This window comes from Quercus suber, unplaced genomic scaffold (assembly GCF_002906115.3).
Source record: "Quercus suber isolate HL8 unplaced genomic scaffold, Cork oak 2.0 scaffold_97, whole genome shotgun sequence".
Lineage (NCBI taxonomy): Eukaryota > Viridiplantae > Streptophyta > Magnoliopsida > Fagales > Fagaceae > Quercus > Quercus suber.
The window spans coordinates 1570475-1588197 of NW_027069562.1; the positions used below are offsets into that span (position 1 = coordinate 1570475).

General features: G+C 31.1%; 1 long non-coding RNA gene across 1 annotated transcript; it reads left to right on the plus strand.

Moving 5' to 3' along the window:
• The first annotated feature begins 13100 nt into the window (after positions 1–13100).
• Positions 13101–16478, plus strand: LOC112024955 (uncharacterized). The gene is made up of 2 exons (XR_010629476.1): positions 13101–14889; positions 16096–16478. It is a non-coding gene; the product is annotated as an uncharacterized LOC112024955 (long non-coding RNA).
• The last annotated feature ends 1245 nt before the right edge of the window (positions 16479–17723 follow it).

Consider the following 17723-nt stretch of genomic DNA (forward strand, 5'->3'; position numbering starts at 1 on the left):
TGAATTTTTCTTCATTTTTTGAAAAAAAAAGAAAAAAAAAATAAAGCAAAATGGTTGATTTATAAAGGAAAATCTTGTTTCTTTGTCTTGCAACTATTTTAGGACTATACTTACTCCATATTGAAGGAAAACCTTGAATTTTAAAGAAAGTAATTTTGCACTCTACTAAACATATAACAGGACTAACTTAGTCATTTGGAATAAGAACATAAGATGCACAATGAATGAAAATGGAAAGGAAAAAAAATTTATTTTTGCTATGAAAATTTTGGTAGTTAGAAATTAAGCAAAACCAAGAAGCCAAATAGTCCTTGCTCTACATGATTGGGGTCCTTTCCATTTACTGTATTTTGTCCAAGCCTCAAGGATACTAGCTCGTGACTTGTGGATTTGATATGCTTTACCATTTTTCATATATCTCATTTTGGTTCATCCATGTAAACTGAAATGATTATTAGCTTTGCATCTTTCGTTGTGGTTATGAAATCACATTCTGTAAGTATAATGTGGAAGTTAATTTTTTTCCTGCATAAATTGAAATTTAACTTTTGGTTAGCTGCTAGTTTTGTAGGTCATAATAGGCTTCCAACTATTGCATTTACATGTAAATAAAAAATTTATGCCTGAAGGGATACTTAGTATCGATGTTTGGCATCCTTATTTTACAACCCAATTAGATGGTATAAAATTTCTACACCAACATATGTTATGAACTTTTAGTCTTGGAAACAACTGGTAGCCACTTTCTTTCATTAATCTCTAGACTCTTTTGTAGCATATAAAATATAAATTGTTAGAAAAATGAGTGTTTTATTTTCTTTCATTTGGTAATTTTCTTCTTGGGGAATTTTTGCCTTTAAATTTCTAGTTTTGATGAAATGATACAATATATAGGAATTTGTTAGTTTGTGAAACTTTTCTTTAGGGGTCTATTATAATTTTAGTTTTGTAACGACCCATCATATAGTTTGGTTTTGTTTTTCTAATACTTATTTGTACTATTAATAACATGATTCTCACCACTGCACACCCTTAGTGCGATGGTCACTTCATAAGTATAAGTGCTTGTGGGTGTGGGGGCAAGGGTCAGGTTCAAGGGTTAGAGTAGAATTTCTATCTTGTATGTATATATATATATATATAATATAAGATGGGTTCAAGTTACACCTGGTGTAACTCTTATAAACTTACACCTTTTTTACACCATAGATTTCTAAGAGATCTAACGGTTAAAAAAACAACATTAAATACTATTATTTTCCAACTTATTACCTAATTAATACTAGCATTCTCTCTCTTCTTATTTATTGCTTTCCACCAAATAATATTTTTTTCAACACAATCTAACAAAAAAAAATTAAAAAATAATCTCATTTTCATTGATTTCACAAAACTACCCAAAACAAGAGTCAGCAAATGACTTTCAACTTGCTCCTTAAAATAAATAGATAAAGAAACTTAAAAAAAAAAAAAAAAAAAAAAAAAAAACTTCGAATAGCCTGTCATTCACTAAACAATCAAACCTCCCATTTCATCAAAAAGCAATTTTTCAAATAGGCTAGGATGAGAGATCAATGAATACATGTTGATATTGTATACTGGGGTTTCTATTTTCTAATAAAATATTCATATTACTTATTAAAAAAAGGAAGAATAATTAAATATAGCGTTCTCTAATATTGTGTTGTATTTGTGTCTTTGGATTATTGTGCAGGAGCTGTCTCTTATTCGAAGATTGTTACTAATAATATTAATGCTTACTCTCTGCGTCTTATAATGCAGATATCAGATAAAGGGCCTCGAGAGGATCGAGAGAAAATGACCCCTTTTGAGGTTTGCAGAGATTTGCTTCTTAAATTATGTGCTTTATAAGATACTTGTGATGGTAGTTTTAACACTGAATATGCTTGTGTATAGGTTGGTCCACGATTCTGCTTGATCCCTATCAAGATATTTGGTGGAGCTTTGGAGGCCCTACCCTGTATAAGAATCCGTTTTTTGTATCACCAAATTAGGTATTCATTGATCTCCCATTTCATCAAAAAGCCACTGTGAAATTAATGAAAATGGGATTATTTTTCAATTTTTTTTGTTAGACTGTGTTGAAGAAAATATTATTTGGTGAAAAGCAATAAATAAGGAGAGAGAGAATGCTAGTATTAATTAGGTAATAAGTTGAAAAACAATAGCATTTAATGGTGTTTTTTTAACCATTAGATCTCTTAAAAATCTATGGTGTAAAAAAAGTGTAAGTTTATAAGAGTTACACCTTGATTCTTTGTTTGAGTTTTAACATTTTGCATACTAAAATACCCTCATACAAATTCTTAAACTTTCTAAAATACCCATATCTTTTAGTTAAATAATTTTAAATTAAAAAACACAAACTAGGTAAAAGAGTAATTTACTATTCCTAAATTTTAGACTTTTTCATTTATCTTTTTCATTCAGCCTATAATTTATGACACTATTTCTACCTCATTTTAAACATTATTAAATGTCACCATACCTCTTTCTTTAAAAAAAAAAAAAAAAAAAAACACACGGTTATTTATATCACTCTTAAAAATTATAACATTGCCTGTAAAACCAGAGCAAAACTTGTAATTAATACTGAGAGCTTTAAATAGATGGCCTGAAACACAAACAATTCACTCCTCAATAGGAATCAGGCTGGAAGGATCTCTTTGAGAACTTGATAATGTTAGTAATTTAAGGTGGTAAGTTTTAAGTGAAAGGTTGGAGCATATGTGAACTCTTTGTGCTTATGGCCAATTTAAACCAACCACTCGTTCCTAGTTACAAACTTAAAATTTTTAAGCTTATAATAGAGTTGTCAAAGGAAAAACTAACGTGGCTTACTCAGGAGGATGTTGGCATTTGGTTTTCGTAGTTTTCAGCCGATTGTTATTGGTTGTGTCTAGTACACAGTTGGCATCAGGATTCAGGATGCAGCTTTTTGCAACTCATATGCAGGCAAAGAGAGCTAAACATGTTTTAACAAATTGAATATCTATGTAGACTTTATTATAGTGTTCCATGAATCAAAAATATATACTCTGCTGAACTGATTTGTAGGTTGATCAAGTTCAACTATGTTGATTTTGATGGATTTTCTCCTTCAATAAAATTTATATATATATATATATACATATATAAAAAGGAAAAGAGTAACCATAAGAGTGCTAAGAGAGAATGAGGGACAAGTATTTTAGAAATAATAATAGAATATGTATATAACTAAGATATGTAGAAGTGATTAAATTATGTTGTTAAATAATTTAAATATATATTAAATCAACTATGTATTATACCCCATCAAATATATATAGGTGGGACAAGACGGAGATGGGTGAGTAAAACTTGTCCCCATCCTGTCACCTCTCCCAGGAATGTTTGTGTGGGATGAAGTGGAGCACAGCAAGTGAAGCATGGCAAGATGTTTTTACCATATATAGGTTTGTTGCAAATTCTATAGCTTGGAGCATTAGCATCCAATTTCTACAAATTATCCCATTTTACCATCTCAAAAGCTACTTTATTTATTATACCATATCACTTTACAACACACCTAACATTTCAAACTCTATTTTTTTTTACCATTTTATTTAAATATTCTTTTTTATTTATTTATTTTTAATATTTCTCCTATCTCTCTTCCTCTCTTTCTCCCTCTTCCTTAAAGCAACCAACAACCACAACAACGCCACCACCATTGTCACCACCATGTCACCACCACCGCACCCCGTGTTGGGGTTTATGCCCTAAAATCCAATTTATTGGCATGTCATAAATAATTATTATTTTTTAATTATATGAGACTATTTGAAAATGAACTAATGGGATATTATCATAGTCCTTGAGATGCATTGTATGTGGTTTATGTGATTTAGTCATGGAAGATATAAATCACAAGTTCCTTGTAAACTCAAAACATAGTTCATAGTTGGTGATGAAATTTAGCGTTTCATCTGTTAAGACTATAACACATCAACTAAGATGATTTGTCTTGATTATTGAAGTGGAGACTTCTAGTTGATGTGTTGATATGTCTTAAGTGTTAAGACATATTGAACTGGACCGCTGTGAAATTAATTATTCAATCAATAACTATCACCTTAATAATTAATCTCACGACTTTTAATTTCATAGACTCTCAATCCTGAAAGGATAGTGAACCTGATCATGACATGTAGGTTACTTTGATATATCAGGAGTGAGACTTAATATTCACGGTCAAAACCTTAGTATGTTGGGTAACCACATATAGTGTTAAGGGAACACATATTCTTAAGATGGAATTCATAATCTCTTTTTCTAGAGACACGAAATATCCCCTTGAGATAAGTTTAATGGGAATTGGTTATTCAGGGCGCCCACTTTACTAAGGAGTTACTATAGCTTATATTTATTGAAATTGGATTTCAATAAATGTAAATAACTAAAAGATTAAATTGGGTACCCAAGGATAAAATAGTTGTTTACAAAGTGATAGTTCATTATGAATTTGTTCACTATGGATACTTCATGGAGGGGTTAAATGATATCATTAGAGTCTCTGGATATAATTTATTAATAAGGCCTAGAGTGTAATTATATTTATATAATGGTTGAGATGTCAAGAGTTGATAGATAAGCCTAAGACCCATTAGAGATAGAGTCTTATTTGTTCCATTTGGTCCTATCCCAAGCCACAAATTAAAGCCCAATTGGGCAAGCCCAAAAAGTTAGCCCAATTAGATAATCAGTTATGTATAAGGAGAGAAACATACATAATTTTCAAAATAAGGAAATAGATCATGGAAATGGTGTGTATGTGAGTGTAAGCCACTCTCTTATTCTCCCTTAAACACATACGTGTAAACTGATTGAGAGACCACACTTCTTGGGTACCATGTGGAATTGAGATGATGATTAGAGGTATTCTCAAGTCTTGGTTTTGAATTTCATAGCATCAAGGTACACTTTCTATTCTTTGTTCTAGAATTTAAGGTCAAATGTTATCTCTCATAAATAAAGTAGATCTATGATTGTTGCTTCTACTATGTGTTTTGTATGAGACGCAAAACCAAAATTTCCAACAATTGGTATCATAGCAGTGTTCAATACCTTGCTTGTTGGTGTTTTTATTTTCTGCAGTAAATTTTCTGCATAATTATGTCTTTGAATCCATTTGCTATGTTATACATATGAGATATATATATTGGATTCAGTTTTTCAAAGTGGACCATGGTATATCTTTTAGTTATGGTACTGACTTTGCTAGTTTTTGTATTAGTAAGATACACCGTTAATGTTCATAAAGGATTGATGGTTTGACTTCATTAGGATGAGATTGATCAAACAGTATCTTAATGCTAGAATTAAAGTATTTTGGTTACTTGTTAAAATACTTTAATGAAATTTATTCCTAATGAGATTAGGATTATGTTTTCAAAGTTTTTAGCATTATTATGGTTCTTGATCTTGATATTGATAACCCTTATGATTGATTTGTGAATCTTCATTCATAAAATCAAAAGGTGTTTTTGATAGAAAATACCAAAAACTATCAAAAACAGTTGCTGGAAAATTCTGGAAAAATTCAATTTTTGCGAGTTTCGATTGATCAAGAATTCCTTTCAATCGATCGAATGTACTTTTTTATTGATTGAAGAGGAATTGAGTTAGGTAGAAACTCTATGATAAAATATTGTCTTGATCGATTGAGAATTCCTTTCAATTGATTAAATGTTAATTTCGATTGATCGAACAGGAATCGAGAATCGATCGAACGAGACAGAAGCTTTGTGATGAATTTCTTCATTTTTCGATTGATTGAAAAATAGGTTCGACTGATCGAAGGCACTAAATTTTGAATTTTTCACTTGCTTTTTGATTAAGTGTTAAAACTTTGATAAAAGGCAAGGTTGTGTGTGATGAGATTACACATGGTTCTATATATAGTGATTAATTTTATAGTCCTTAAAAATTAAGGACATTTATTAATCATCATCTAACTAAAAGACCTAATGAAATCAAAGATGTTAGTTAAATAGAACTCTTAGTCCTAACTTGTTTAGGACCTTTCTTTTAAGAAACATTCTAATGAGATTGGGATTGTTGCATGATTGAAAGTCCTTAATTTATTTTAACTAAAGGTTTTTAATTAGATCAAGATTCTAATTAAAGTTATATAGTTTCTAATGAGATTAGAATACTTTATCTAGTAAGTTAAGGATAGAGTTCTGTATAGCTAATTTTTGATTCATTAGTGTTTAAGGAATCCTAAATAGTTTAGGACTTCCATTTTAGTTAGTGATTCTAATGAGATTAGAGTCTTCAACAAGTGCGATGTTATTAGTTATGATGAGATCACAATTATTTAAGAAAAACTCAAATAACGAGTGGGAGTGTTGAAATAACCCTTTGGTTAAGTTTATTGTAATGTGAATAGATACCTTGTCTTGGCCTCAAGCCTTGGTTAAGTTTATATTGAGTTCTTGCTATTATTACTTAGAGGCTAAAGGAAAAGCGGCAAATTATTTTTATTTGGTAAGAGTTACCATGATAGTATTAATAATGAGAATAATTCTCGCCTGATCATAGTGGTTGGTATTCACTCTATGCTGAGGAATATTAATTGTGAGATTAGGTTGTCGTTGTACCTAATATGGTATGGTTTTCGGGTTCCATATTATATGGTTATGGATGCAAAATTATAATGTCCTTGTATTTATGTTTATAGTCTTAAAATAAAGTTATCATAAAGTTTTGTTCTCTAACTACTATTTTAATTGAATCACATTAACTAATAAACAATTTTGGACATGGTTCTTAAAGGAGTTAGAGTACATAAATATGTTTCGATTCAGCATTGTCATAATTTCGTATGCATGATGCATTTATGGAAGATAGTTTATGATGTGGTCGTAGTCTCCATTGAAATGCTAAAGTGTTACATTGGCTTCTATCTCAATTATTCCATAGCATGAGATGCAAGAGTTAGTACTAGACTTGGACTTTATATTAAGTCTAAATGAGATGTTTAGTATGAGTCATATTGAGTGCTATTAAAAAGCTTAAGGAGTTCTAGTTCTACATCATTTTATGAAAATGTTTTATTTCAAATGAATTGGAATTCTTGGATGTAGTTGTTAAATGTTAATCTCATTTGGAAATGATCCACAAGTCCTTGTTAGAATCATTTGATCAATTCATATTGCTTTGAAAATAAATAAATTCTTTTTATATTATCTGAATTGATAAGTGAGTTCTACGCAACGGAAGACATCCTAAAATCTAAGGCTAGGATCAATATGATTTAATTCAAATTCTTAGCCTGAACCAAAAGGTAAGGGTGATAAGAAGAGGAATTATAATACCAAATAGTTAGACTAGCTAGTTGCCCTAATAGTTGCCAAAAGGAAATTAGACTTAAAAGTATGACCAAAAGGAAAGTGTTTCCGTTTTGGTAAAGTTAAGCATTGTCCATGATTGTTTTCTAGATGGAAATTTACATGTTTTACTTTTTAAAGAGAAGTTTTCATCCTTTGGTATTGTATGTTTTGGCACTTATGTCTAGATCTTATTAATCTAAATGATATTCAAGATTGGTGAAAGATGGGCTTTAAGAACTATTATTTTGTTATATTCCCAGTCTATGAATTCTATTTAGAGGATAATATATTCTAGGGCTCGTTTTTGTAAATGAATGAAATTCTAATGACTTCTTTTAAAGTCAGTGCATACATAAAGGAGGAATAGGGCTCTTTTAAAGGTAGAATGTTCTAGAAGGAAAATATCAAATTTTGTTATAGGACAACTATAAAATATATTTAGAAATGAGATGGTTGTATTAGATACACCACAAGAAATTATTCTATAGATAACTATTACACTGGTACAATATCGTAGTGGGAGGATTATCAATTATCAATTAACAATTAAATTCATACTTTTGGAATGAACTTTTGAAGTCATTCCACAAGGATATGAATTTGATCCTCGGTCCTACATAAAGGCAATAGATGATATGAATATGGATTACTGGATCAAGGTTATGTGAATAGTCTAGAATTTGTAGAGGGGCCTAATGGCATTAAGCCTATTGTTTTCAAATAGGTCTATAAGAAAATGAGATTGATAGATTTGAAGGTGTAAATCTTCAAAGTCAAGACTAGTGGCAAAAAGATTTATTTAGAAAGAATTGGTTCGATTATGAAATGATTTTTTCACCAATAGTCAAGTTTGACTTTATCTAGATTCTCTTATTCATTATATTTCATTTGGATGAAATATGGCAATGGATATCAAAAAAGCTTCTTTTAGTAGCAATCTTGAGGAAGACATCTATATGATATAACTAGACTTGTTCATAGCAAAGAACCTATATTGTTTAGTATCCAAGTTGCTTAAAGTCGATCTATGAACTAAAGCAAGCATCTAAATCATAAAATATCATCTTTGATCGAGCAATCAAGTTGTCTGATTTTAATAATTTAGAGTGATGTAGAGTTATTGTCATCAATGGAGTTTTTTGTTGTCTAGTCCAATTTGATATAAAGTACTTGGGAAAGACTAGTCACATCCTAAGAATTAAACTTTGTTAAAATTCAGAAATTAGGATGCTGGGTCATTGCTTAAATAGATTAGATTCTAACCAAGTATAGCATGTAATACTTCAAGAAAGGATTCTTTCCTTTTAAAGTTTGAAGTTCCTTTATAAAGTGATAGGCAAAAAATGAATTGACCCCTTGTGATTCAAATTAATTGAATAATTAGCCAAGTTATTAATTAATCAAATTAACATGCAAACGTGTGGTAGCATAAACAAATCACCAATAAACTAATTATGTAGCGAAAAATAAATAACATGGTGATTTGTTTACGAATGGGGAAAACCTGACGGCAAAAACCCCACTAGGTGATTTCAGGTCATCACTCCCGAAACTCTACTATTATCACAACAAGTGGCTACAAGTAAAGGAATCCTAAGTATCTTACCAACCTACAGTTGAACCCTTACCCCAATACCCAATTGGACTTGTTCTGTAGTGACAATTTTCCCTTTTGATGCACGGCTCCCAAGTACGTGACTAACCAATTTGATGCGCGGATCCTAGTACACGACTTATTCCTTTGCACGAATCCCAGTACGTGACTAACTCCACAGCAACCCTTTGATTGTTGTAGTTGATTTACAGTAGCTTCACATAGAAACACCAATAAGATCTTTAATGTTGGTGCAAGAGACTTTGCTTGGTTACAGAACCCAAAGGCATACAAGAAATGCAGCAAGAACTCTTTCTTCTGTAGGAGGAGGCTAGAGTTTCAAAAGAAACTTTATGAAGCTTTCTAGGGTTAGGTTTTTCTTTTTCCACATCCTTTAAATAGGAGCTTAATGGGCTCTCCTATTGTAACGTCCCAGGTAAGACCAAATTTTTATTTTGCTTTCCCACATGCCAAAGCCCCACCTAACCCCACTACCCAACACTCCTTTTCTCTCATCTTCTCATTCCTTTGGCCGGCTCACTTCTTTACTTCTCTTTTCTTTCTTTTCCTTCTTTTTCATTTTTGGTAGAACTCCTATTCACTCTTTCAAGCTCTCCTGTCGGCACCTCTATATCACTTTTTCCACCATCATTTTTCCGGCAAGATTACCGAAAATTTTTTGAGAACTCATAAACACCTTCACATCCTTTTTTTGAGGTAAAAATTTCTCATCTTTTTGATGGGTTTTGCACTTTTTCTTGAGGTTATTTTTATCTAAACTTTAATAATGATACCCATGTGATTTATGAGTATTGGAAGTGATATTTATATGTTTTTATGTATGGGTTTTGTATTGGTGGAATTATTTGATGAGTGGGTATATATTTTGTGCTATTGATGACTACTTAAGGTGTATGTATGGTGGAAAAATTTAGGGGTTTTAAGTTATAACATGTGATGGTTGGTGAATTTAATTTTTTCCATTGCCATTGGGTTTATTGGAGTTAGTTGAAGTTCTAAATTTCTTGTCTTGGAGGATATTTTGATTTTGCTTTCATGGGTTCTTATTGATGTAGTGTAAATTTTATAGAAGTTAGTCTTTATGTTGGGGATGATATTAAAGGGGTAAACTTTATAAATTGGAGTTTATGCCTTGTGAATCAATTTGTTGAGAAACTTTGGAAGTGGGATATATTATTATTGATGGGGTTAAATACTAGGCTTGCCTAATTAAGTGATTACTTGGTAATTCCTAGATTGTGGCTAGATGCAATTTCAAGCTCTATACTTATTGTGATAAGTTTACTTGATATTGTTTAGATTCTAGCTAATCTCCTTCGAGCTTGGAGTATTAGGCTTTTGCGGTTGCGAGGTAAGTAGCGTTTTAATGGGATTTTTGAAAAATAACATAAATGTTGTTTTTGGGTTAGACACGTTTTTGGAAATTACCTATAGAAACTATATTTTCCTAAAAACTACTGTGTCGTAACCTTAATATATATATATATATATATATATGATTATATATGAAAATGCATCATATTTGGTATTGCATTTGGGGAAATGTATGAATTGTTGATATGGAAAAATAAGCATCTTTTATTTAATGGTATATTGAAAATTTTAGAGATGCTTATTTGTCTTGTATTATTTGGGAAACTGATAGAAAATCTCTTGACAAGAATGAAGTTGAAAACCTTACAAACTTTGTAGAAGTTAGATTATTTAAGATTTTCTGAAATTACCTGGATATGAACTATGTGTTTCAAAGTAGTATAACCTGTGAGTTTATGTTGTTTTAACACCATGCCATGTGTGATTTCCCGATGATCACTTAATTTGGTTTTCGTGATCTTTGTGACAATGAAATCAAGTTTAGGTCAGTGCCCTTTCACTTTGGATGACACGTTCTTCCCTATTGTCTATGGGGGGAAGAGGATTCCTTGATTGTGTGTGGGTGAGGCTGCTGCCCATGGGGCCAATAGACCACATGCAAGAGAGGTCCAATTTGATGCGCTCTCTCTGCTGTCCATGGGGGGAGAGAAAAACATTGAGGGTATGGGTGAGGCTGCTATCCATGGGGCCAAGAGTCTGCATACCAGAGAGGACAATATCATGCCAGTTGTAAATGGGTGGATCCCCTAACTGGTCTATATGGTAGTGTGGTATATTTGAGATAAATTACCATATGTTAGAATTTATGGCTTTGGAATTATATTATTATTTCTCACAGATTATAGCATATGGTTTCGAGATATTTACTTTGAGAAACTTGTATTTCATTATTAAATCATTCTTGTCATATTATTATCTAATCTAATACTATATATAATAGCAGAAGCTTTTACCAGGTACTGACACGTTAGCCAAAATGACCCACTTAAAATGTTGACACGTATACAACTTACTCTTTAAAATTTCGCTTGGTGCGTTGGAGAGGCTCACCTTCAGACACAAACGTAAACTTTTATAAAAAACAACAGCCGCTTATCCACGAAACAAAAAAACAAAAACAAAACGCAAACCCTAAAACCCAAACCATATTTCCCGATCAAAATTCGGACTCACTCAGACTTGCATTTCTTCGCTGCTCTTTCATACACACACAGATCGGATTCGGTGGAACCTAATTTTAACCATTTCGTTTTTACTTATCAAAACACACACATAACGATAGAGATAGAGAGAGGCGATGAGTACACGGAGAAAGAAGCAAAGAAAGAGAGAGGCGATGAATTCAAAAAGTTCCACAAAACGATTTTGCAGACCCAAAACCTAGGCAGAACGGTAAATAGAGAAGGCACGGAGTGGAGACTGGGGAGAGAAAAATCTACCACCATCATCCATCTTTCTTCTCGCTGCCATTCTCTAATACGCAAACCCAAATCGTGAGATTTCGTAAGAGGGATAATCGTTTCGGTACTGGGACAGAGAGAGGGAGTTCACTAGGCCGTATGCCCGCCAAAGTCTGATATCCCACCACCATCAGGCTTAGGTAAATATCTTCTTTTTTTTCATTGTTAAAATTTATGGATTAATTATTATTTAGATTTGGTTATTTTGGTCGGATTGTTATCGATTTAGGTGTTTGGATTAAATTTGATTTTGATTAAGGTATCTGGGTACGAATGCTTTAGTTTGGGGTATTTGAGTTAAATTAGGGATTGGGTTTTTATTTATTTATTTATTTATTTTTTTCACTTTTCTTTTCTTAAGTCTAAACGGGAATTGGAGTTTGTTTTATGGGTGGGAGTGTTTCTTTTTAATCTAAATGTGGGAGTGTAGAATTGCGGTAGTGTGGGAGTGCTTTTTTTTTTTTTTTTTTTTTTTTTTTTTTTTTTTTTTAAATCCTAAATGTGGTAGTGTTTTGATATAATTATATTCCATCTTCCCAATTAATTTTTCCTTTCTCTTCCATCTTTTTCTCCAATAGCAGAATACTGATTTTTTTGTGCCAAATAAAGCCGTTGGGTCTTTTGCAAAAAAAATTACTCAATCAAGGTTTAAGGTTTGGCTGCCTATTACCCTGATTTCCCATTTATTTATTTATTTTTCAATTTCTTGAGTTATGTTTTGTCAATTATTGTATTGGTTAGATTTTGTTTTTGTTTGGAAGATTTTTGTTAGATTTGTACTTTTTTGTTTGCCCCTAAAATTTGAATTGATTTATGTTTTGTTGATTTTTGTATTTAGGTTACATTTGATTTTTATTTGGCAGTTTTTTTGTTAGATTTGTATTTCTTTTTTTGTTTTCCCCTGAATTTTGAATTCATAGGAAAAACATAGAAATTCTTTTTTTCGCTTCCTACAATTAAGGATGTTGTGACACATAGGAAAAACACCGATCTAAAAATTTGCCACGTTCACAATTAAAATGCAAAACATTAATTAAAAAAATTTCAAAATTCATATATATATATATATATATATTTTGTTGATGAATGGCTTTGTTTATCTGTTAAAGCATAGTGGACAGCTTAGTGGTTCAACAATCGCTGGTGGTTAGTCAGCTAACTTTTTCTTGACCTGTCTATATTTGATAGATGATGGTAACTTTGTAAAGAAGTGGACTACTAAAGAAAATCTCTACCCAATCCGCAAGCTTGATCAATCTAAAGTAAGTATTGATAGTGTATTATTTATCATTATTATTATGAGAAAGGGACTACTTTTAATTGTTTGAAATTTCCCCTTCTCTAAAATCTTTCTCCTGTGGTTTTTTTAGCTCACATTAAAAGAAAAGAACTCTGATAGGGTTTTAGTGGTTATAAGTAGTGAAGATTCAAGTGATTGGATGAACTGGTCTCAAGCATTAAAACTATTGATTTTCATATACATATTTTGTGGTCTTTGGTGAACTTGCATTGGGTTAGTGATATGAAATTAAGTTAAATAAGACCATTTGGTGTCAAAGCATATGAGAAAGTGGATTATTGATATATGGATGCATTTACAATTTCTTATAGCATTATTTTTGAGAAATCAAAAGGCATATATTACACCTTTATGCAAAGTTTTTTTGTGCAATTGGCCTTATACTTTTTAGAATGGTAAGCTCTGATTTAGAACCATTAGATTTTCCCTATGAGGATCTTCACTTGGAAATCAGATTGCATTCCATATTTGAGGTTTGAACTTGAAGTTACAAAATTAGTCAAGATTGATAGATAAGTTTTGAAGACAAGATAAAAATCAGATTATCGACAGATGTGCTCTAGGATTTCCGAATTTTTTTATTTGCTAGGCTTGCATTGGATTGGTTTTTTTGGGATAGTGCTTTGAGATTCCTTTATATGGTGGTTTGTGGAAAATGAGTTTCCACAGCTTTTAGGGTAGTTTTTGGAAACTTCAAGAAGTGTCAATCAGTTTGCAAAACTTTGGCTTCCTAGGTATTTAAACATAAATATTAAAAATGCTTTGTGTTTTCTTTCCCTTTTTATTTTGCTTTCCTATTCATCAACTGTACGTATATATATATATATATATCAAACTAGAGAAAGTCACAATTTTACGTTTTTTTTTTAAAACCTAATGAGAAAGCTAATGAAACAAGCCGGACTGTTTTCAACTTTTTTCCTGGAGCCAAAACCGCATAAACCTTAAACTAGAGAGAGAGAGAAAAGAAGAATAGGAGGTTGTTGGTTATTACTTATTAGCAAAAAATAACATTGAAGTTATGCCTGAATTTGTATGCAGGAACTCACACTGTATTTATTTATTTATTTTTTTAATTATTTTATTTTTTTTAAAGAAGCATTTGAAACATGAATTGAAGAATTTTGTCACCACAAAAGACAAATTTGGATTTGGATCTTATTGTCATACAATATTTGTTTAGTTAAGGAGAAAAAAGTGGATTTAGTTTTAAAGTTCAAAGTAAAGTTTATTTCCCTATAACATTGAATTGTTCATATTGTAATTTGATTCACTTTAAAGTTTATTTCCCTATAACATTGAATTGTTCATATTGTAATTTGATTCACTTTGTCAATTTGGTGATGCCCAAAGAACTTGAGGAGATTGCATTTGGATGTCTCCTACCTAATTACTCAGGAGGCAAGCAATCACTTCACTTATTATGACAAGAAAAGTCCACAACAACTTCGAAAGTCAAATAGCCTAATTGTTTTCCTTCCCTAAATCTGCTACCCTTTCGTCAGACTCTTCTTTTACAATAAACCTTCATCTCTTGGTTTCACGACCACCACATCACACCCTTTCTCCCTTCTATTCCTAAATTTGCAACCCCTCTATTCCTTATATTCCTTATGATTCTTGAAGATTACAAACCTCTCCAACACTAACTATTTAGTCAAAAGCCTCTCTAATCTGTGAGATTATAATTTAATCTCAAGTATTTGTTCTGCTATGACCCAATTACAATGTTGTGACCACTTTGCTTATCTATGTAAGGAGGTTAGTTTTTTTTTTTTTTGGGTATTTTCTAATTATTTTTGAGAGATTTTTTTACATATGATTGTGTGGATTGGATTTCTATGTGGGTTATGTTCTGTGTAAGTCTTTCTTTCTTGGGAAATAGTTCCTTTTTTTCCTTAAACTTCTTTCTGCGATTTATCAGTTTTGAAAGATTTAAGTTTTGAAGACAAGCAATGAGTTTTCCATTTTAAAAAATATTTAATTTCGACCAAAACGTTGAAGCAAACCGAATTTGTACTGCTTTATTTATTTAATTGGGTTGGTAGAGGAATTCTGTTGATCGGCTTTGTTGGTGATAGAATGAGATATTTGAAAGATCATTTTAAACAATTTAGAAACTACAAGATGGGAACAACCCAGATTTTGTGGTTGAGGTTTTGTCTATTTTAGAAGCTATGCCTAGAGCACTGTGACTTTTGAGTATTTGTAATCTATGTAGTTAATTTAGGAAAAAGTTTGTTCATTGATTTATTTTTTGTTTATGGGTAAAAGGAAATACTTTACTAATAGGAAAGATGTTTAGTAATTTATTTATATATTTCACTTCTATAGAGAACAGAAAATTGAGGCTTTAAAATAGGTAGATGTCCATGTTCTTCAGTTTGAGTAGTAATACTACTGCCAAATATTTACCCTTTTTTCTCCTTTATTCTCTATTGTCTCTTTCTGCATCATTATTGGTAGTATGTTTTGAGGAAGAATAAATTCTTTTAAACAATCGTGTGAACCTTTCACTTTGAGAGAGATAAATGTACACACATGGAAATGAATATTTCATTTTTTATGTTTTCTAGCAAACATAGTTTTAACTTTTAATGAGCATTTTGCCTCATAAAACTTTTGTTTTTCATGTAAACACTGAATACTGAATATTAAATTTGATGTTTGTGATGTTCTTTCGTGATCAGATTTGTATTACTAGAAAGGTCATTTTTTAGTGTATGTTTCTTGAATTTGTTCTCTTTGAATTTTGGAACTGACTCTGTATTTAATTTAGTTTAGTGTAGTTGTTCATCTTTTCTCTGCGGGATCTCTTATTGTCATTCTCACATTTATAACAAATTTTTGGAGAAAACATCATTGTCTGATCCTTTAAGCAAAAATATAGATACTAATATAAAAGTGATTTGCATAATGAAGGCACCATTGTCATCTTTTGTTCATGATAGAGTTTCACTTTCACAGTTGCAGAACCTATTCACAACTATGGGGTGCTAATGCTGGATGGCACAATGGCAAAACAATAAACCATATAGAGCAAATGGATCGAAGTCTATATACTTGAGGGTGGCCGATGCAATAATAGATTTGCCACGAAGTGTTCATAAAAGAAATGTTCAACCTATGTTGATGCAAAGGATAACTTCCACTCTTTTAAGTTTATGAAATTTTATATGTATTATTACTTTTGTGATCTATTGCCTTTATGAAATTGTAGATATGTTTCTGCAAATATTGTGGTTTAAAATGTGACAGAATGTATTGTTTAAGTGTTGTAAACTAAACGAAAAATGAGAAACCTTTAAATATTTGTATTCTTATTTCCAAATATGCCATGGAAATTGAAATTCATAGTCTCTTTTAAGTTTTGTGTTATTTCAACATTGCATAGCATGGGGTCAGTTTGCCTGATTCCCATTGTTAGTCCAAAATTTTATGGAGACTTTGTGGCTGAATGAGTTTCAAGGTTCTAATTTTAATAGGCTAGGTGTTGTTTTTATGTGTTTTAATTCAAGTTGTGACCAAAAGATAATTGAAAATTTTTTTCTCCTAATTTTAATGGTTTGGTTGCAGGAAAAATGATCAATGCATTTATGCTTCAATGTAGCACGAGCGTCATATTTTGCAAATCATAAACCTAAGTGAATTATGTTCCATCTTCCTTGTGGTGGAAGAATTGAATAGATCAGTAAAATACTTATGTTTTGGCACATGATATAAACTCCTTTTTTTCTTTTACGTGAATATTGATAGTGGGAAAATAAGGAGATTTGAGACCTTGAGACCATGCATTCTAACGAGTCTAACTCATCCTCTTTTGGTTCTATATCTCTACGTCACCAAGACCAAGTGAACTTCTTATATAATGTTTAATTAGCTAACGTCACTAGTATAGTAAGGAATTCTAATTGAATAAATAACTGCAATTATTAGAATTGAAGATTCTTTTAGTCTTTATGATTTCATGAAAATTTCAAATAGATTTTTTTTATTGTTACATGCCGAAATTTGGATGAAGTTTCATGATATCATGGGCTTTTATATATCATACTTCTAATAAGTCATATTTTTTATTGTTACATGCCGAAAGTTGGATGAAGTTTCATGAAATCATGGGTTTTTTTTGTCATACTATTAGTCTTTATATGTTATTTTTGGATTTTTTTTCCCCCTCTGGATGATTTATTAATTCTTTTTGCGTCTTTTTTTTTTTTTTTTTTTTTTTTTTTGCTGATAATAAGGGAAAAGAAATAAATTTCAAGAAATCTTTTTGATCTAATTGTTTGTTTTATATTGAATTTTCAAAAAAATATGGGAAAAAGGCAAAGATATTATTTTCATTCCTAAAGTTTACTTGAAGTTCATCTTTAACCTTTTAACTTTTATTTTCTATATCATGGCAGCCCTGCTAACTGCAATGTTGAATGGAGAGAACCTTTTAGTTGAAGTCCAGTATATCTTCTTTTCTTGGTTTGTATGGAATTGGACTTTTATTAATAAACCATCAATTGGCTGTATCTATCCTCTCTCTCTCTCTCTCTTCCTGGGAATTTCATATTTTAAAAAAAGGCATTTGATTTTCATAGGAATTG